Here is a 20,635-nt window from a genome sequence, read left to right as displayed (position 1 = left end):
AACCTGTTTGGCCTCACTTGGTGTGAGGCCCGGAACTGGACATCTCACGGGTTCCCGGTCCTGCACAACAGAGATGAGAGACTTGTGTTGAGTTAAAATGGTGACATCTTCACTCTCTAAAAAGGTATTTCTTTAAAAACTTTTTTTATAAAACTGTACTCTTTGGGCAAGTTAAAAGACACTGGGGTTTTCAAGTCCACTGGTAAAATTTTCAGTGTTCGTAGGTAAGACCCCATCCAAAATCGCGCCATTGCAGCCGTCTTGTTTTCTTTGGATGGGGTCGTGGCATAACTAATGTGCAGGGCGGTGAAGCGGCTGCCTAAAAACAGGTGGGGGTCTGGGAGGCCTTTTCCACCGTTCTCCGGCCTTTTCTTGATGGTCTCCCTCTTCAGGCGCTCCCACTTGGACCCCCACAGGAAGTAAAACACCGCCCTCTCCAGTTTCCCCAGGAACCACCGAGGGGGGCTAAAAACAGAACAGACAAGTAAAATCAGAGGTAAAATCACAGATTTAAAAATTAAAACCTTGCCTTCCATCGTCATCTGTCTTAGTCCCCCAAACCCCAGTCTTTTCCTAACTTTCCCTAACAAGTCAGTCCAGTTTTCCCGTCCACCCCCGTCTTTATCAAATTTAACGCCTAAAATCTTAAAATCGTTGTCTTTAAAAACCAAATCAAGTCCCTCCTGTGTCCACGTCTCCCCACGGCCGAAGAGCTGGCCTCGGGACTTGTTTCTATTGAGTTTGGCGCCCGAGGCCCGACCGTACCAGTCAGTCAAGTCCAGTGCTCTTCGTATTGATAAAACGTCTGTGGCTAAAAGAGTTACGGTCGTCCATATATAAAACACAGGTCGCCGTCAGTCCCCCCGTCCAGGAACGTCCAGTCCTTTGATCCATTTGTCCCTTCTCAAGATCTGTGCCAGTGGCTCGATGCAAGCCACATACAGAAGAGGAGATAAAGGACATCCCTGACGGACACCACTGTGTATGTTCACAGCTTTGGAAAGATGCCCATTTTATTAGAATTTTGCTGACTATCCCTTGTACAGCAGTCCCACCCAGGCTATAAACCTCTTTGGAAACCCCATTTTCTCCAGAACCTGGAAGAGGTACTGGTGCGAGACTCGATCAAATGCTTTTTCAAAATCTAAATTTTAGGACTACTAGCTGAATATTTTCTGCCTCGCGTAACAGATGGGCCAATCACCAGTGTCTGTTATCTTCTTCCTGGGCATCAGAACAAGCTTGAATCGGATGGTGGAATCACGCCTCTAAAAACAGTTGGACATGCGTGTTGCTAAAACTTTCTAAAGAAAAGTTTAAATCGAAATTTAAAAGTGTTATGGGTCTCCAGTTTTTAAGTCAGTCCGGTCACCTTTTTTTGTGAAGTAAAGAAACTATCCCTATTCTAAAACTGTCTGGAAGTCTGTCGAGGGGTCTCAAACTCCTTTTAAAAACTGTCAAAAAGCTCTTGTCCTAAAATGTCCAAAATGTTAGATAAAACTCCAGGGGAAGTCCATCCACTCCTGGGGGACTTCCCCTTTTTAAAACTCCAAGAGCTTTTTGGGTTTCTAAAATGTTCAAATCTTGGGCTAAAATCTCATTTTGACAGTCGACCCTTTTCTCAACAAAATTTAAAACTTCTTTTACGGTGTCTGAGTGTACCTTTTTAAAACTATTATAAAGCCCCATAAAATTTTTCCACATCCTCTAAAATCTCTTTGTTGTGTTAACCTCCCTATCCCCTGTTTTAACCCTGGTTAACCCCCCACCCCTTGTTATTATTTTCTTTAAAAAATATCTGGGTACACTTTTCCCCTTCTTCAATTTCTCTCTCTTTTGCTTCTTAAAAGGACCCCTTTACTTTCTATATGGCTAAAACTGACATTTCCTTTTTTACATCCTGGGATTTTCATTGTTAAAATCAAAACCATTATTTAAAAGATTAAAATACCTTTGTAGTCTTTTTTGCAACCCCAACATGCATTTCTTTTCCCTACTCTTCTTTTCTTTCCCTATCTTTCTAAAAAAACTGTCTCGTCCGGTCCTTTACCATCTCCCACCACTGTGCACGTGTATCATAAAAGTCTTGGAGGGTCTGCCATTGGCTGAAACTGTTCCCTATATTCTAAAATTACATTCTTGTCTTCCAACAGGGAACAGTTCAGCTTCCACAGCCCTCCCCCTACCGTCACACCCATGGGCAGTGAAAGGGTGCAAGACAGCATCATTGTGATCAGAGAAAAAAAGGGGGTTAATGTAGCATCGGTTGGCGGGCAGTCCTTGTAAACACGTAGTCGATTCGAGAGGCTTTGGTACCATCACCACTGAACCAGGTGAAGCCCTCCTCTCTTTGATGCAAAATTTTAAAACAGTCGACTAAATTAAAATCTCTGACTAAACCCTGCAATAAAACCGACGTTTTGTCCACTCTGAAAATCCTCCCCTTACCCTTTTCCTGTCTGTTTTAGATAAAACACAATTAAAATCCCCTGCTACCATTAGGGGAGCCCTACCTAGCATGTGGGGTTGCAAGTCTTCTAAAAGCTCATATCTTTCGTTCTTTTCCGTAAAACCATATACATTAAGAACATTAAAATCCCTGTCTAAAAAGGTCAGATTTACTAAAAGTGCCCGGCCTTGCCTCACCACAGTGCTGCCCTTCACCAAGATGTTAGGATTATTAATTAAAACCGCAACTCCGTCGTTTTTGTTAAAATTTGATCCGCTCCATATGGAGGCTCCTGCGGACCATAGCTCTTCCATTTTTGTGTACCTAGTTAAAAAGGGCAGAGAACACTCTTGTAATAAAAACAAATCTGACTTAAAAGATTTTAAAAAGGGACAAAATACTCTGTGCTCTAATGGTGGACCTCACACTTCTGACATTGATAGTAGAGATGGTGAGGGCCATGAGCAGTAGGGTTAAAAAGGTATGAGGCATTTAAAACAGAAGACAAGAAAAAGACTACAAAAATATGATTAAAATCATGTTACATCTTGTAGCATTTGTCTTTCCTTTTCCCCAGATGAGCTGAGGTCTGGAGGGCAAATGCCTGTCGCTTCAGAGGCCACAGAGGGAACCTCTTGTGGCTCCTTTGGCGATGATGCTGTTAGCTTAATGTGCAAAAAGGAAACCTCATTTGGGGACTCTAGGGGCCACATGCGCTCCAGATCTACCGAGTCGGAACTATCGAGCTTATATGCTGCCCTAGATTTTTTCTCCTCCGTTACAATCAGAGGAGACCCCGCAGGTCTTTTTTGCACCTGAGCATTAGGGAGTGAACACTCTGTCTCACTCCCGGTGGATTCTTCCACCCCATCCGAAACTGTTACCAGTGATTCTTCCTCACTTTCCTTCCTTCCATTACCATTTCCTGTTTCCGTTGCCTCCGCCCCTGTGGCCGCCCCACTTCCTCCTTCCTGCCCAATCCCTGAGGCCGGCTGGGAATTTGAAATTCCCGCCAAAACCTCAGGGACCGCCTCCTCTCTCCTTTGTTCCTTTGTTTGTTGCCCATGTGGGGCGGCCATTTTTAGCTTGTTGGCAAAACTTTTAGGGCAGTCTCTGTAGAGATGGTTTGTTTCTCCACAAAGATTGCACCGTCTGCCATTGGTACAGTCATCAAAACTGTGACCAATTTCTCTACACTTCCCACAGATTAACTCTTGGCATGCTTCAGATAAATGACCAAACCTTCCACACTTTCTGCAGAGTTTGGGCATTCCTTGATAATGTATGTAGCCTCTGTTCTCTCCGAGCACAATCATGGAAGGCAGATGCTTCAGGCCCTGGTAGCCCCCAGCGTCTTCCCATTGTTTAATGGGAATTCGCCAGGAGCATGTCCAAATGCCATCTTCATCTAACACTTTGACAGGCTGGCCTCGAACAGTGCAAAATCTACCCAACCAAACACAAATATCATCTCCAGTCACGGTTTCATTGAACATCCTGACAATCACAGTTTTAAGTGTGTTATCAGAAAGTTTCTCAACAGTGAACATGGAAAACTGGGCTTTAACTGATTCAAACCTTTGCCAAAAGTCACTAAGTAGGGAAGCGGTTTTAAAACTAACATCAAATCCTTTGTTCAAGGGCAGAGTCATCAAACAATTCAGGTCGTCACATTTAAAAGCTAAGGTCTTTTGGATCAGCTTCCTGGAAAAGTCCATACGGGACATTCCCAGGAGCTTCCCCTCACCCTGCCTGAATAAAAAACGCACGCTGTGGTGCCTCCGCACGCCGGCACGGGCAGCCGACATGATGGAGGCACCAACAGCCTAAAAACTTAAAACAACAATAAATACAACAATAAATAACAAAATAAATAATTAAAAGACCTTCACCTTAAAACTTGTTGGAGCCCGAAGCAGCAGAGTTCAATATACCTCCCGAAAGTTGTGTGACTCAAGATATGAAGGATCTCGAGTCAGGAAACCTCCAAGAGGCGATCGCAGTCTCAACCGTCCGACAAGATACTTGATCTTAGCCAAAAGGCCGAGAAGCGATGCTGCTAAGACGCAGCAGGGAGGAAGCCGGACACGGCGATGCCCATCTCGGCTTTGGTAAGTTTTGGGAGACCTAAAAACGCTGGGGGATGGTACCCTGATAGCACACATACATCTAGGAGACGTCTATTTGACATATGAATTTACATCTGCAAGATGTAGTTTTAAGGCTGTTTGCTCATCTGCAATACGTCTATTGGACGTCTCCTTTTAGCAGTGTTTGGAAGGTTACTTTGGAAATGTAATAGGTTACAGATTACAAGTTACCCTGTTTAAAATGTTATAGTAGTATAACTTTTTCAATTACTTTATTAAAGTAATGTAACTAATTACTTTTGAGTACTTTTAGATTACTTTTCTAAATTTGTGAAAATTAAATAATAATAAATAAAAACATATACATCAACTCAAATACAGTTATCTAATAAGCATGTGTCATTCCTGTATAATAAACTCCTGAAACATTGGTGTTTTTTTTAAACTGCTGTCTCTTTGTATATGATATGATAGGTAAAATGCATGACGTGACACAGAGCAGTTCTAGAAATGATGTTTATGTGCTCATGTACTCCTATATTGAGGCGGCAGAGGCTGACAACACTGCAAGCTTCAGTAGGCCTATTTGTATTAAATGAAACTGCATGTTTTTGCCATTAATTTACAGGAAGGGCGGACTGGGAAAAACAAAAAAATTCTGTTAAAATTCTGGAAATTATTAGGGCGTATGTCTCAGAACAGTCAGTGCAATTTGGGAAAGAAATCAGTGAAATCTGTATGTGGATGTGTGTAAATATTCAAATGTAATTGCCTTTGTAATCGTTAAAAATTTCATAAGTAACTTTAATTTAATTACTAATTTTTTCTTCGTAACTGTAACTAATTACAGTTACATTCATTTTGTAATTAAATTACGTAATGCTGTTACATGTAACTAGTTACTCCCCAACACTGCCTTTTAGATGTCAGATAGATGTCAATTAGATGTCTTTTAGATGTTTATGATTTAGAAGGTATATAAAACTGACATCTGAAAGGCGTATGTCAGACGTTTGTAGATGGCAGATGCTTTCCAGATCAACATTTCTTTAACAGACATCTTGCAGACGTAAGTGTGCTATCTGGGTAGTACCCTCCCCTGTCTACAACGTCACCGGGCCTCGTCCCGATCGGCCTGACGGAAAGTACGGCATGGCTCGTAACTCCCAAACGGTTGGTCGCAGAGCCACGTGCCTTATGTCACCGGAATCCTTGGCTCGAGCCGAACGAGACGCAGGTCTCAGATTGGCCCGTCGCTCTGACGAAATTTTCGGGTATTTTGGATTTTGTCGAAAACCTTCTTTTGCAACCTGGCGCCAGGTATTTGGCCCAGTCCCACCCAAATCAGCACAGAAAGCTTCTCTGGAGTCTGACTGTCAATAATCATCCAAAAAATAGGAAATTTCCATTCACCTTGGCGAGGGGACCTCAAAGCGTGCTAAGGTGGCGTGTCCGAGGTGGCTCGAATGGCTATAACTCCAGGAAGGAGTGAGATCCCTTCACCCAAATCGGCACACCTGTGCAGGGGCTCAGTCCGAGGCCAGGTGAAAAAGGGCGCGGCGACAGGCCACTAGGTGTCGCTGTAAGCGACAACAAAATTAATACGAATCGAAAAAAAGGACAACCAAACAACATGGAGACAGTTACAGCTAGGCTGCAGTCAGTCCAATCTACTTTCAAAGTAAGGTCTGCGCTATGTTCGAACTAAACTACCCACCAGGGTCCGATTTTTCAAGAGCGCAAGTGACTTTGTTTCACAGGCGCACAACACATATCTCGCATGTGACAGAACTCCCCATTCTGAAAGGAAAATAAATAAAAAACTGTAAAAACCTCTTCTGCTTTGTTTCACCAACAATTTCAGGGGAGAGCGCGAACGCAGTCCCCCACTACCATAAATTATGCAGTCGAGATTCCCGCATTTGGGGAATTCGCAGGGGTCAGCATGGCCGGAGTGCAATGGACAAGCCTCGCCCTGGGTGAACCGCCTTCTTGATCATGGTGTCTCCCCTGCCAGGTAAGTATGAAGGCCCAGGCGGTCAGCCAGAGGTGTGATTTGCATCTCTACCATCCTCACCAACGGTTAGCCCTCCGCCCCCCCTCCGGGAAAGGAAGGACGGGTGCCTTCCGTTACTGGCCTGGAAACTGCCAAGCTCATGGGCCGGTGCTTCCCAACGCCAGTTTTAGATGACTCTCTTTAAACAAACACACCTGATTCGATGCGTCACCTCGTCTGTGAAAGACTTCAAGACCTCAGGTGGGTGCATCGTTAGTGGAAGAGTCCAAGACCCCAGGTGGACACATCAGGAAAAAAGTTTGCAATAAACCACAGCATCTGCAATGGCAGCTCTCATTCCTTGTTCTGCTATTCGACACAATAAATGGCAATCCCCAAAAAGGGAAAGCACACCGTTCCTGGAGACACTGCAATACCAGGCCGATGCATGGAGTGGACGGAGCAAGCCCCGGCTCCAGCTCCGTGATCTAAAAATCCATTTAATATGTAGTCCCCGGATGGGGGACGTATCAGATATTAAACTGATAAGAACAGATTTTTTCTTTCGAAAAAGTTTTATTGTCACCATTTACATTTTTTCCATTTGCATTTTTTCTTTTTCACACAACATTTTCTTTTTAATCACACATTAAAACAAGCAATATAATATATAATAAATACACATGGTAAAATGAAAGAAAACAATCATTTTTAAAAAGCATTTGATTAAAACCACAGTGTTTTGCTTGTTTTTAAAAGTCCATTATTGAGGTGTGTTTAAAAGGTGCGGTCAGTTCCAAAAGTAAAATACAAATTTTTAAAAAAAGCAAACAAGCCTCGTATATATATGTTAATAAAACCTCTTTCATAATAAAACAATAAAAAACACCAATTAAAAATCATCTATTGTGCAAGACCGGGGGTGAGTCCTTATCAAGTGGGTCATCACCCCACTCTCCAGAACAGGGACATGAGATGCTACTTTATGGACTCAGCGGAGATCCCCTCTCCTCCGGCCCGCTGGCCCGCTGTTCCCGTAGCCAGAGTGGTGAGGGTGCATCTACGGGCGGCCAGGGTCGGTGCCTGCCGGGACCCTCTCCGTGCGACCCCGGCCCCCCCGTCCGAATATCGTCGTCCGGTACCCCTGCAGCATTGATGTTACCTTTAGCTCGCATGCATGGAGGGTTACCGTAACGCGCTTCCCCACCAGCAGGTTTCTGGTGGCCCAGATGGCATCCTTGATGACGTTGAGGGTGAGCCAGAGCGAGGTAAATTTCTGTGCCGTCAAGTCCTTCAAGCCCCGGCCCACCCCAAGGATGGCGAGCTGGTACCCGAACTGGGCCCCACCCGCTGGTAGGCACGGGAAATACAGGGGGCCGGTCTTGGCCCACAGGTCCCGCGCAGTGCTGCACTCCCAGAGCAGGTGGTGGACGGTCTCCGGGGAATTGCAGCCGGACCGCGGGCAGATGGGGTTTTTGGCCATGCCTCTGGAGTGCATAACCGCCCTGACCGGGAGGATCTCATGAGCCACCATCCACGATAAGTCCTTGTGCCTGTTCTGGAGAGCGGGGTGAGCCGCGTTCCGCCAAACTTGTTTGGCCTCACTTGGTGTGAGGCCCGGAACTGGACTCACCGGTTCCCGGTCCTGCACAACAGAGATGAGAGACTTGTGTTGAGTTAAAATGGTGACATCTTCACTCTCTAAAAGGTATTTCTTTAAAAACTTTTTTATAAAACTGTACTCTTTGGGCAAGTTAAAAGACACTGGGGTTTTCAAGTCCACTGGTAAAATTTTCAGTGTTCGTAGGTAAGACCCCATCCAAAATCGCGCCATTGCAGCCGTCTTGTTTTCTTTGGATGGGGTCGTGGCATAACTAATGTGCAGGGCGGTGAAGCGGCTGCCTAAAAACAGGTGGGGGTCTGGGAGGCCTTTTCCACCGTTCTCCGGCCTTTTCTTGATGGTCTCCCTCTTCAGGCGCTCCCACTTGGACCCCCACAGGAAGTAAAACACCGCCCTCTCCAGTTTCCCCAGGAACCACCGAGGGGGGCTAAAAACAGAACAGACAAGTAAAATCAGAGGTAAAATCACAGATTTAAAAATTAAAACCTTGCCTTCCATCGTCATCTGTCTTAGTCCCCAAAACCCCAGTCTTTTCCTAACTTTCCCTAACAAGTCAGTCCAGTTTTCCCGTCCACCCCCGTCTTTATCAAATTTAACGCCTAAAATCTTAAAATCGTTGTCTTTAAAAACCAAATCAAGTCCTCCTGTGTCCACGTCTCCCCACGGCCCGAAGAGCTGGGCCTCGGACTTGTTTCTATTGAGTTTGGCGCCCGAGGCCCGACCGTACCAGTCAGTCAAGTCCAGTGCTCTTCGTATTGATAAAACGTCTGTGGCTAAAAGAGTTACGTCGTCCATATATAAAACACAGGTCGCCGTCAGTCCCCCCGTCCCAGGAACGTCCAGTCCTTTGATCCATTTGTCCCTTCTCAAGATCTGTGCCAGTGGCTCGATGCAAGCCACATACAGAAGAGGAGATAAAGGACATCCCTGACGGACACCACTGTGTATGTTCACAGCTTTGGAAAGATGCCCATTTATTAGAATTTTGCTGACTATTCCCTTGTACAGCAGTCCCACCCAGGCTATAAACCTCTTTGGAAACCCCATTTTCTCCAGAACCTGGAAGAGGTACTGCTGCGAGACTCGATCAAATGCTTTTTCAAAATCTAAATTTAGGACTACTAGCCGAATATTTCTGTCTCTCGCGTAACAGATGGTGTCTCTAATCAGCACTAGGTTGTCTGTTATCTTTCTTCCGGGCACAGAACAAGCTTGATCCGGGTGAATCACGTCCTCTAAAACAGTTGACATGCGTGTTGCTAAAACTTTGCTAAAAAGTTTATAATCGAAATTTAAAAGTGTTATGGGTCTCCAGTTTTTTAAGTCAGTCCGGTCACCTTTTTTGTGAAGTAAAGAAACTATCCCTATTCTAAAACTGTCTGGAAGTCTGTCGAGGGTCTCAAACTCTTTAAAAACTGTCAAAAGCTCTTGTCCTAAAATGTCCCAAAATGTTAGATAAAACTCCAGGGGAAGTCCATCCACTCCTGGGGACTTCCCCCTTTTAAAACCTCCAAGAGCTTTTTGGGTTTCTAAAATGTTCAAATCTTGGGCTAAAATCTCATTTTGACAGTCGACCCTTTTCTCAACAAAATTTAAAACTTCTTTTACGGTGTCTGAGTGTACCTTTTTAAAACTATATAAAGCCCCATAAAATTTTTCCACATCCTCTAAAATCTCTTTTGTTGTGTTAACCTCCCTATCCCCTGTTTTAACCCTGGTTAACCCCCCACCCCTTGTTATTATTTTCTTAAAAAAATATCTGGTACACTTTTCCCCTTCTTCAATTTCTCTCTCTTTGCTTCTTAAAAGGACCCCTTTACTTTCTATATTGGCTAAAACTGACATTTCCTTTTTTACATCCTGGATTTCAGTGTTAAAATCAAAACCATTATTTAAAAGATTAAAATACCTTTGTAGTCTTTTTTGCAACCCCAACATGCATTTCTTTTCCCTACTCTTCTTTTCTTTCCCTATCTTTCTAAAAAACTGTCTCGTCCGGTCCTTTACCATCTCCCACCACTGTGCACGTGTATCATAAAAGTCTTGGAGGGTCTGCCATTGGCTGAACTGTTCCCTATATTCTAAAATTACATTCTTGTCTTCCAACAGGGAACAGTTCAGCTTCCACAGCCCTCCCCCTACCGTCACACCCATGGGCAGTGAAAGGGTGCAAGACAGCATCATGTGATCAGAGAAAAAAAGGGGGGTTAATGTAGCATCGGTTGGCGGGCAGTCCCTTGTAAACACGTAGTCGATTCGAGAGGCTTTGGTACCGTCACCACTGAACCAGGTGAAGCCCTCCTCTCTTTGATGCAAAATTTTAAAACAGTCGACTAAATTAAAATCTCTGACTAAACCCTGCAATAAAACCGACGTTTTGTCCACTCTGAAATCCTCCCCTACCCTTTTCCTGTCTGTTTTAGATAAAACACAATTAAAATCCCCTGCTACCATTAGGGGAGCCCTACCTAGCATGTGGGGTTGCAAGTCTTCTAAAAGCTCATATCTTTCGTTCTTTTCCGTAAAACCATATACATTAAGAACATTAAAATCCCTGTCTAAAAAGGTCAGATTTACTAAAAGTGCCCGGCCTTGCCTCACCACAGTGCTGCCCTTCACCAAGATGTTAGGATTATTAATTAAAACCGCAACTCCGTCGTTTTTGTTAAAATTTGATCCGCTCCATATGGAGGCTCCTGCGGACCATAGCTCTTCCATTTTTGTGTACCTAGTTAAAAAGGGCAGAGAACACTCTTGTAATAAAAACAAATCTGACTTAAAAGATTTTAAAAGGGACAAAATACTCTGTGCTCTAATGGTGGACCTCACACTTCTGACATTGATAGTAGAGATGGTGAGGGCCATGAGCAGTAGGGTTAAAAAGGTATGAGGCATTTAAAACAGAAGACAATAAAAAGACTACAAAAATATGATTAAAATCATGTTACATCTTGTAGCATTTGTCTTTCCTTTTCCCCAGATGAGCTGAGGTCAGGAGGGCAAATGCCTGTCGCTTCAGAGGCCACAGAGGGAACCTCTTGTGGCTCCTTTGGCGTTGATGCTGTTAGCTTAATGTGCAAAAAGGAAACCTCATTTGGGGACTCTAGGGGCCACATGCGCTCCAGATCTACCGAGTCGGAACTATCGAGCTTATATGCTGCCCTAGATTTTTTCTCCTCCGTTACAATCAGAGGAGACCCCGCAGGCCTTTTTTGCACCTGAGCATTAGGGAGTGAACACTGTGTCTCACTCCCGGTGGATTCTTCCACCCCATCCGAAACTGTTACCAGTGACTCTTCCTCACTTTCCTCTCCTTCCATTACCATTTCCTGTTCCGTTGCCTCCGCCCCTGTGGCCGCCCCACTTCCTCCTTCCTGCCCAATCCCTGAGGCCGGCTGGGAATTTGAAATTCCCGCCAAAACCTCAGGGACCGCCTCCTCTCTCCTTTGTTCCTTTGTTTGTTGCCCATGTGGGGCGGCCATTTTTAGCTTGTTGGCAAAACTTTTAGGGCAGTCTCTGTAGAGATGGTTTGTTTCTCCACAAAGATTGCACCGTCTGCCATTGGTACAGTCATCAAAACTGTGACCAATTTCTCTACACTTCCCACAGATTAACTCTTGGCATGCTTCAGCTAGATGACCAAACCTTCCACACTTTCTGCAGAGTTTGGGCATTCCTTGATAATGTATGTAGCCTCTGTTCTCTCCGAGCACAATCATGGAAGGCAGATGCTTCAGGCCCTGGTAGCCCCCAGCGTCTTCCCATTGTTTAATGGGAATTCGCCAGGAGCATGTCCAAATGCCATCTTCATCTAACACTTTGACAGGCTGGCCTCGAACAGTGCAAAATCTACCCAACCAAACACAAATATCATCTCCAGTCACGGTTTCATTGAACATCCTGACAATCACAGTTTTAAGTGTGTTATCAGAAAGTTTCTCAACAGTGAACATGGAGAACTGGGCTTTAACTGATTCAAACCTTTGCCAAAAGTCATTAAGTAGGGAAGCGGTTTTAAAACTAACATCAAATCCTTTGTTCAAGGGCAGAGTCATCAAACAATTCAGGTCGTCACATTTAAAAGCTAGGGTCTTTTGGATCAGCTTCCTGGAAAAGTCCATACGGGACATTCCCAGGAGCTTCCCCTCACCCTGCCTGAATAAAAAACGCACGCTGTGGTGCCTCCGCACGCCGGCACGGGCAGCCGACATGATGGAGGCACCAACAGCCTAAAAACTTAAAACAACAATAAATACAACAATAAATAACAAAATAAATAATTAAAAGACCTCACCTTAAAACTTGTTGGAGCCCGAAGCAGCAGAGTTCAATATACCTCTCGAAGTTGTGTGACTCAAGATATGAAACGATCTCGAGTCAGGAAACCTCCAAGAGGCGATCGCAGTCTCAACCGTCCGACAAGATACTTGATCTTAGCCAAAAGGCCGAGAAGCGATGCTGCTAAGACGCAGCAGGGAGGAAGCCGGACACGGCGATGCCCATCTCGGCTTTGGTAAGTTTTGGGAGACCTAAAAACGCTGGGGGATGGTACCCTGATAGCACACATACATCTAGGAGACGTCTATTTGACATATGAATTTACATCTGCAAGATGTAGTTTTAAGGCTGTTTGCTCATCTGCAATACGTCTATTGGACGTCTCCTTTTAGCAGTGTTTGGAAGGTTACTTTGGAAATGTAATAGGTTACAGATTACAAGTTACCCTGTTTAAAATGTTATAGTAGTATAACTTTTTCAATTACTTTATTAAAGTAATGTAACTAATTACTTTTGAGTACTTTTAGATTACTTTTCTAAATTTGTGAAAATTAAATAATAATAAATAAAAACATATACATCAACTCAAATACAGTTATCTAATAAGCATGTGTCATTCCTGTATAATAAACTCCTGAAACATTGGTGTTTTTTTAAACTGCTGTCTCTTTGTATATGATATGATAGGTAAAATGCATGACGTGACACAGAGCAGTTCTAGAAATGATGTTTATGTGCTCATGTACTCCTATATTGAGGCGGCAGAGGCTGACAACACTGCAAGCTTCAGTAGGCCTATTTGTATTAAATGAAACTGCATGTTTTTGCCATTAATTTACAGGAAGGGCGGACTGGGAAAAACAAAAAATTCTGTTAAAATTCTGGAAATTATTAGGGCGTATGTCTCAGAACAGTCAGTGCAATTTGGGAAAGAAATCAGTGAAATCTGTATGTGGATGTGTGTAAATATTCAAATGTAATTGCCTTTGTAATCGTTAAAAATTTCATAAGTAACTTTAATTTAATTACTAATTTTTTCTTCGTAACTGTAACTAATTACAGTTACATTCATTTTGTAATTAAATTACGTAATGCTGTTACATGTAACTAGTTACTCCCCAACACTGCCTTTTAGATGTCAGATAGATGTCAATTAGATGTCTTTTAGATGTTTATGATTTAGAAGGTATATAAAACTGACATCTGAAAGGCGTATGTCAGACGTTTGTAGATGGCAGATGCTTTCCAGATCAACAGTTCTTTAACAGACATCTTGCAGACGTAAGTGTGCTATCTGGGTAGTACCCTCCCCTGTCTACAACGTCACCGGGCCTCGTCCCGATCGGCCTGACGGAAAGTACGGCATGGCTCGTAACTCCCAAACGGTTGGTCGCAGAGCCACGTGCCTTATGACACCGGAATCCTTGGCTCGAGCCGAACGAGACGCAGGTCTCAGATTGGCCCGTCGCTCTGACGAAATTTTCGGGTATTTTGGATTTTGTCGAAAACCTTCTTTTGCAACCTGGCGCCAGGTATTTGGCCCAGTCCCACCCAAATCAGCACAGAAAGCTTCTCTGGAGTCTGAGTGTCAATAATCATCCAAAAATAGAGGAAATTTCCATTCACCTTGGCGAGGGGACCTCAAAACGTGCTAAGGTGGCGTGTCCGAGGTGGCTCGAATGGCTATAACTCCAGGAAGGAGTGAGATCCCTTCACCCAAATCGGCACACCTGTGCAGGGGCTCAGTCCGAGGCCAGGCGAAAAGGGACGCGGCGACAGGCCACTAGGTGGCGCCGTAAGCTGAAAAATAGGGAAAATGTAATGTAAATGGACAATCAAACAAAGATGAAAACACCTGCAACACTGCGGGATGGTAGTACCCTCCCCTGTCTGCAACGTCACCGGGCCTTGTCCCGATCGGCCTGACGGTGGAACTGCAGCGACGGAAAGTACGGCATCGCTCGTAACTCCCAAACGGTTGGTCGCAGAGCCACGTGCCTTATGTCACCGGAATCCTTGGCTCGAGCCGAACGAGACGCAGGTCTCAGATTGGCCCGTCGCTCTGACGAAATTTTCGGGTATTTTGGATTTTGTCGAAAACCTTCTTTTGCAACCTGGCGCCAGGTATTTGGCCCAGTCCCACCCAAATCAGCACAGAAAGCTTCTCTGGAGTCTGAGTGTCAATAATCATCCAAAAAATAGAGGAAATTTCCATTCACCTTGGCGAGGGGACCTCAAAGCGTGCTAAGGTGGCGTGTCCGAGGTGGCTCGAATGGCTATAACTCCAGGAAGGAGTGAGATCCCTTCACCCAAATCGGCACACCTGTGCAGGGGCTCAGTCCGAGGCCAGGTGAAAAAGGGCGCGGCGACAGGCCACTAGGTGTCGCTGTAAGCGACAACAAAATTAATACGAATCGAAAAAAAGGACAACCAAACAACATGGAGACAGTTACAGCTAGGCTGCAGTCAGTCCAATCTACTTTCAAAGTAAGGTCTGCGCTATGTTCGAACTAAACTACCCACCAGGGTCCGATTTTTCAAGAGCGCAAGTGACTTTGTTTCACAGGCGCACAACACAAATCTCGCATGTGACAGAACTCCCCATTCTGAAAGGAAAATAAATAAAAAACTGTAAAAACCTCTTCTGCTTTGTTTCACCAACAATTTCAGGGGAGAGCGCGAACGCAGTCCCCCACTACCATAAATTATGCAGTCGAGATTCCCGCATTTGGGGAATTCGCAGGGGTCAGCATGGCCGGAGTGCAATGGACAAGCCTCGCCCTGGGTGAACCGCCTTCTTGATCATGGTGTCTCCCCTGCCAGGTAAGTATGAAGGCCCAGGCGGTCAGCCAGAGGTGTGATTTGCATCTCTACCATCCTCACCAACGGTTAGCCCTCCGCCCCCCCTCCAGGAAAGGAAGGACGGGTGCCTTCCGTTACTGGCCTGGAAACTGCCAAGCTCATGGGCCGGTGCTTCCCAACGCCAGTTTTAGATGACTCTCTTTAAACAAACACACCTGATTCGATGCGTCACCTCGTCTGTGAAAGACTTCAAGACCTCAGGTGGGTGCATCGTTAGTGGAAGAGTCCAAGACCCCAGGTGGACACATCAGGAAAAAAGTTTGCAATAAACCACAGCATCTGCAACGGCAGCTCTCATTCCTTGTTCTGCTATTCGACACAATAAATGGCAATCCCCAAAAAGGGAAAGCACACCGTTCCTGGAGACACTGCAATACCAGGCCGATGCATGGAGTGGACGGAGCAAGCCCCGGCTCCAGCTCCGTGATCTAAAAATCCATTTAATATGTAGTCCCCGGATGGGGGACGTATCAGATATTAAACTGATAAGAACAGATACTACACTTGATCTTAGCCAAAAGGCCGAGAAGCGATGCTGCTAAGACGCAGCAGGGAGGAAGCCGGACACGGCGATGCCCATCTCGGCTTTGGTAAGTTTTGGGAGACCTAAAAACGCTGGGGGATGGTACCCTGATAGCACACATACATCTAGGAGACGTCTATTTGACATATGAATTTACATCTGCAAGATGTAGTTTTAAGGCTGTTTGCTCATCTGCAATACGTCTATTGGACGTCTCCTTTTAGCAGTGTTTGGAAGGTTACTTTGGAAATGTAATAGGTTACAGATTACAAGTTACCCTGTTTAAAATGTTATAGTAGTATAACTTTTTCAATTACTTTATTAAAGTAATGTAACTAATTACTTTTGAGTACTTTTAGATTACTTTTCTAAATTTGTGAAAATTAAATAATAATAAATAAAAACATATACATCAACTCAAATACAGTTATCTAATAAGCATGTGTCATTCCTGTATAATAAACTCCTGAAACATTGGTGTTTTTTTAAACTGCTGTCTCTTTGTATATGATATGATAGGTAAAATGCATGACGTGACACAGAGCAGTTCTAGAAATGATGTTTATGTGCTCATGTACTCCTATATTGAGGCGGCAGAGGCTGACAACACTGCAAGCTTCAGTAGGCCTATTTGTATTAAATGAAACTGCATGTTTTTGCCATTAATTTACAGGAAGGGCGGACTGGGAAAAACAAAAAATTCTGTTAAAATTCTGGAAATTATTAGGGCGTATGTCTCAGAACAGTCAGTGCAATTTGGGAAAGAAATCAGTGAAATCTGTATGTGGATGTGTGTAAATATTCAAATGTAATTGCCTTTGTAATCGTTAAAAATTTCATAAGTAACTTTAATTTAATTACTAATTTTTTCTTCGTAACTGTAACTAATTACAGTTACATTCATTTTGTAATTAAATTACGTAATGCTGTTACATGTAACTAGTTACTCCCCAACACTGCCTTTTAGATGTCAGATAGATGTCAATTAGATGTCTTTTAGATGTTTATGATTTAGAAGGTATATAAAACTGACATCTGAAAGGCGTATGTCAGACGTTTGTAGATGGCAGATGCTTTCCAGATCAACAGTTCTTTAACAGACATCTTGCAGACGTAAGTGTGCTATCTGGGTAGTACCCTCCCCTGTCTACAACGTCACCGGGCCTCGTCCCGATCGGCCTGACGGAAAGTACGGCATGGCTCGTAACTCCCAAACGGTTGGTCGCAGAGCCACGTGCCTTATGACACCGGAATCCTTGGCTCGAGCCGAACGAGACGCAGGTCTCAGATTGGCCCGTCGCTCTGACGAAATTTTCGGGTATTTTGGATTTTGTCGAAAACCTTCTTTTGCAACCTGGCGCCAGGTATTTGGCCCAGTCCCACCCAAATCAGCACAGAAAGCTTCTCTGGAGTCTGAGTGTCAATAATCATCCAAAAATAGAGGAAATTTCCATTCACCTTGGCGAGGGGACCTCAAAACGTGCTAAGGTGGCGTGTCCGAGGTGGCTCGAATGGCTATAACTCCAGGAAGGAGTGAGATCCCTTCACCCAAATCGGCACACCTGTGCAGGGGCTCAGTCCGAGGCCAGGCGAAAAGGGACGCGGCGACAGGCCACTAGGTGGCGCCGTAAGCTGAAAAATAGGGAAAATGTAATGTAAATGGACAATCAAACAAAGATGAAAACACCTGCAACACTGCGGGATGGTAGTACCCTCCCCTGTCTGCAACGTCACCGGGCCTTGTCCCGATCGGCCTGACGGTGGAACTGCAGCGACGGAAAGTACGGCATCGCTCGTAACTCCCAAACGGTTGGTCGCAGAGCCACGTGCCTTATGTCACCGGAATCCTTGGCTCGAGCCGAACGAGACGCAGGTCTCAGATTGGCCCGTCGCTCTGACGAAATTTTCGGGTATTTTGGATTTTGTCGAAAACCTTCTTTTGCAACCTGGCGCCAGGTATTTGGCCCAGTCCCACCCAAATCAGCACAGAAAGCTTCTCTGGAGTCTGAGTGTCAATAATCATCCAAAAATAGAGGAAATTTCCATTCACCTTGGCGAGGGGACCTCAAAGCGTGCTAAGGTGGCGTGTCCGAGGTGGCTCGAATGGCTATAACTCCAGGAAGGAGTGAGATCCCTTCACCCAAATCGGCACACCTGTGCAGGGGCTCAGTCCGAGGCCAGGTGAAAAAGGGCGCGGCGACAGGCCACTAGGTGTCGCTGTAAGCGACAACAAAATTAATACGAATCGAAAAAAAGGACAACCAAACAACATGGAGACAGTTACAGCTAGGCTGCAGTCAGTCCAATCTACTTTCAAAGTAAGGTCTGCGCTATGTTCGAACTAAACTACCCACCAGGGTCCGATTTTTCAAGAGCGCAAGTGACTTTGTTTCACAGGCGCACAACACAAATCTCGCATGTGACAGAACTCCCCATTCTGAAAGGAAAATAAATAAAAAACTGTAAAAACCTCTTCTGCTTTGTTTCACCAACAATTTCAGGGGAGAGCGCGAACGCAGTCCCCCACTACCATAAATTATGCAGTCGAGATTCCCGCATTTGGGGAATTCGCAGGGGTCAGCATGGCCGGAGTGCAATGGACAAGCCTCGCCCTGGGTGAACCGCCTTCTTGATCATGGTGTCTCCCCTGCCAGGTAAGTATGAAGGCCCAGGCGGTCAGCCAGAGGTGTGATTTGCATCTCTACCATCCTCACCAACGGTTAGCCCTCCGCCCCCCCTCCAGGAAAGGAAGGACGGGTGCCTTCCGTTACTGGCCTGGAAACTGCCAAGCTCATGGGCCGGTGCTTCCCAACGCCAGTTTTAGATGACTCTCTTTAAACAAACACACCTGATTCGATGCGTCACCTCGTCTGTGAAAGACTTCAAGACCTCAGGTGGGTGCATCGTTAGTGGAAGAGTCCAAGACCCCAGGTGGACACATCAGGAAAAAAGTTTGCAATAAACCACAGCATCTGCAACGGCAGCTCTCATTCCTTGTTCTGCTATTCGACACAATAAATGGCAATCCCCAAAAAGGGAAAGCACACCGTTCCTGGAGACACTGCAATACCAGGCCGATGCATGGAGTGGACGGAGCAAGCCCCGGCTCCAGCTCCGTGATCTAAAAATCCATTTAATATGTAGTCCCCGGATGGGGGACGTATCAGATATTAAACTGATAAGAACAGATACTACACTTGATCTTAGCCAAAAGGCCGAGAAGCGATGCTGCTAAGACGCAGCAGGGAGGAAGCCGGACACGGCGATGCCCATCTCGGCTTTGGTAAGTTTTGGGAGACCTAAAAACGCTGGGGGATGGTACCCTGATAGCACACATACATCTAGGAGACGTCTATTTGACATATGAATTTACATCTGCAAGATGTAGTTTTAAGGCTGTTTGCTCATCTGCAATACGTCTATTGGACGTCTCCTTTTAGCAGTGTTTGGAAGGTTACTTTGGAAATGTAATAGGTTACAGATTACAAGTTACCCTGTTTAAAATGTTATAGTAGTATAACTTTTTCAATTACTTTATTAAAGTAATGTAACTAATTACTTTTGAGTACTTTTAGATTACTTTTCTAAATTTGTGAAAATTAAATAATAATAAATAAAAACATATACATCAACTCAAATACAGTTATCTAATAAGCATGTGTCATTCCTGTATAATAAACTCCTGAAACATTGGTGTTTTTTTAAACTGCTGTCTCTTTGTATATGATATGATAGGTAAAATGCATGACGTGACACAGAGCAGTTCTAGAAATGATGTTTATGTGCTCATGTACTCCTATATTGAGGCGGCAGAGGCTGACAACACTGCAAGCTTCAGTAGGCCTATTTGTATTAAATGAAACTGCATGTTTTTGCCATTAATTTACAGGAAGGGCGGACTGGGAAAAACAAAAAATTCTGTTAAAATTCTGGAAATTATTAGGGCGTATGTCTCAGAACAGTCAGTGCAATTTGGGAAAGAAATCAGTGAAATCTGTATGTGGATGTGTGTAAATATTCAAATGTAATTGCCTTTGTAATCGTTAAAAATTTCATAAGTAACTTTAATTTAATTACTAATTTTTTCTTCGTAACTGTAACTAATTACAGTTACATTCATTTTGTAATTAAATTACGTAATGCTGTTACATGTAACTAGTTACTCCCCAACACTGCCTTTTAGATGTCAGATAGATGTCAATTAGATGTCTTTTAGATGTTTATGATTTAGAAGGTATATAAAACTGACATCTGAAAGGCGTATGTCAGACGTTTGTAGATGGCAGATGCTTTCCAGATCAACAGTTCTTTAACAGACATCTTGCAGACGTAAGTGTGCTATCTGGGTAGTACCCTCCCCTGTCTACAACGTCACCGGGCCTCGTCCCGATCGGCCTGACGGAAAGTACGGCATGGCTCGTAACTCCCAAACGGTTGGTCGCAGAGCCACGTGCCTTATGACACCGGAATCCTTGGCTCGAGCCGAACGAGACGCAGGTCTCAGATTGGCCCGTCGCTCTGACGAAATTTTCGGGTATTTTGGATTTTGTCGAAAACCTTCTTTTGCAACCTGGCGCCAGGTATTTGGCCCAGTCCCACCCAAATCAGCACAGAAAGCTTCTCTGGAGTCTGAGTGTCAATAATCATCCAAAAATAGAGGAAATTTCCATTCACCTTGGCGAGGGGACCTCAAAACGTGCTAAGGTGGCGTGTCCGAGGTGGCTCGAATGGCTATAACTCCAGGAAGGAGTGAGATCCCTTCACCCAAATCGGCACACCTGTGCAGGGGCTCAGTCCGAGGCCAGGCGAAAAGGGA

The 20,635-nt window shown here is 44.6% G+C and overlaps 5 non-coding genes and 1 pseudogene across 5 annotated transcripts; all 6 read right to left on the bottom strand.

Moving 5' to 3' along the window:
• Positions 1 to 6,400: 6,400 nt before the first annotated feature.
• On the bottom strand, positions 6,401 to 6,564 carry LOC113082965 (U1 spliceosomal RNA). The gene has a single exon (XR_003283010.1). It is a non-coding gene; the product is annotated as a U1 spliceosomal RNA (small nuclear RNA).
• A 374-nt stretch (positions 6,565 to 6,938) lies between these two features.
• LOC113082972 (uncharacterized) lies at positions 6,939 to 7,113 on the bottom strand (annotated as a pseudogene).
• Positions 7,114 to 15,101: 7,988 nt separating this feature from the next.
• Positions 15,102 to 15,265, bottom strand: LOC113082976 (U1 spliceosomal RNA). The gene has a single exon (XR_003283017.1). It is a non-coding gene; the product is annotated as a U1 spliceosomal RNA (small nuclear RNA).
• A 374-nt stretch (positions 15,266 to 15,639) lies between these two features.
• On the bottom strand, positions 15,640 to 15,830 carry LOC113082969 (U2 spliceosomal RNA). The gene has a single exon (XR_003283013.1). It is a non-coding gene; the product is annotated as a U2 spliceosomal RNA (small nuclear RNA).
• A 2,487-nt stretch (positions 15,831 to 18,317) lies between these two features.
• Positions 18,318 to 18,481, bottom strand: LOC113082975 (U1 spliceosomal RNA). Its single transcript, XR_003283016.1, has one exon. It is a non-coding gene; the product is annotated as a U1 spliceosomal RNA (small nuclear RNA).
• Positions 18,482 to 18,855: 374 nt separating this feature from the next.
• LOC113082968 (U2 spliceosomal RNA) lies at positions 18,856 to 19,046 on the bottom strand. Its single transcript, XR_003283012.1, has one exon. It is a non-coding gene; the product is annotated as a U2 spliceosomal RNA (small nuclear RNA).
• Positions 19,047 to 20,635: the final 1,589 nt, after the last annotated feature.

Source organism: Carassius auratus, unplaced genomic scaffold, assembly GCF_003368295.1.
Source record: "Carassius auratus strain Wakin unplaced genomic scaffold, ASM336829v1 scaf_tig00037226, whole genome shotgun sequence".
NCBI classification, from domain to species: Eukaryota; Metazoa; Chordata; class Actinopteri; order Cypriniformes; family Cyprinidae; genus Carassius; species Carassius auratus.
The sequence above is the reverse complement of the archived record's forward strand: the minus strand, read 5'-3'. Positions and strand labels throughout refer to the sequence as shown.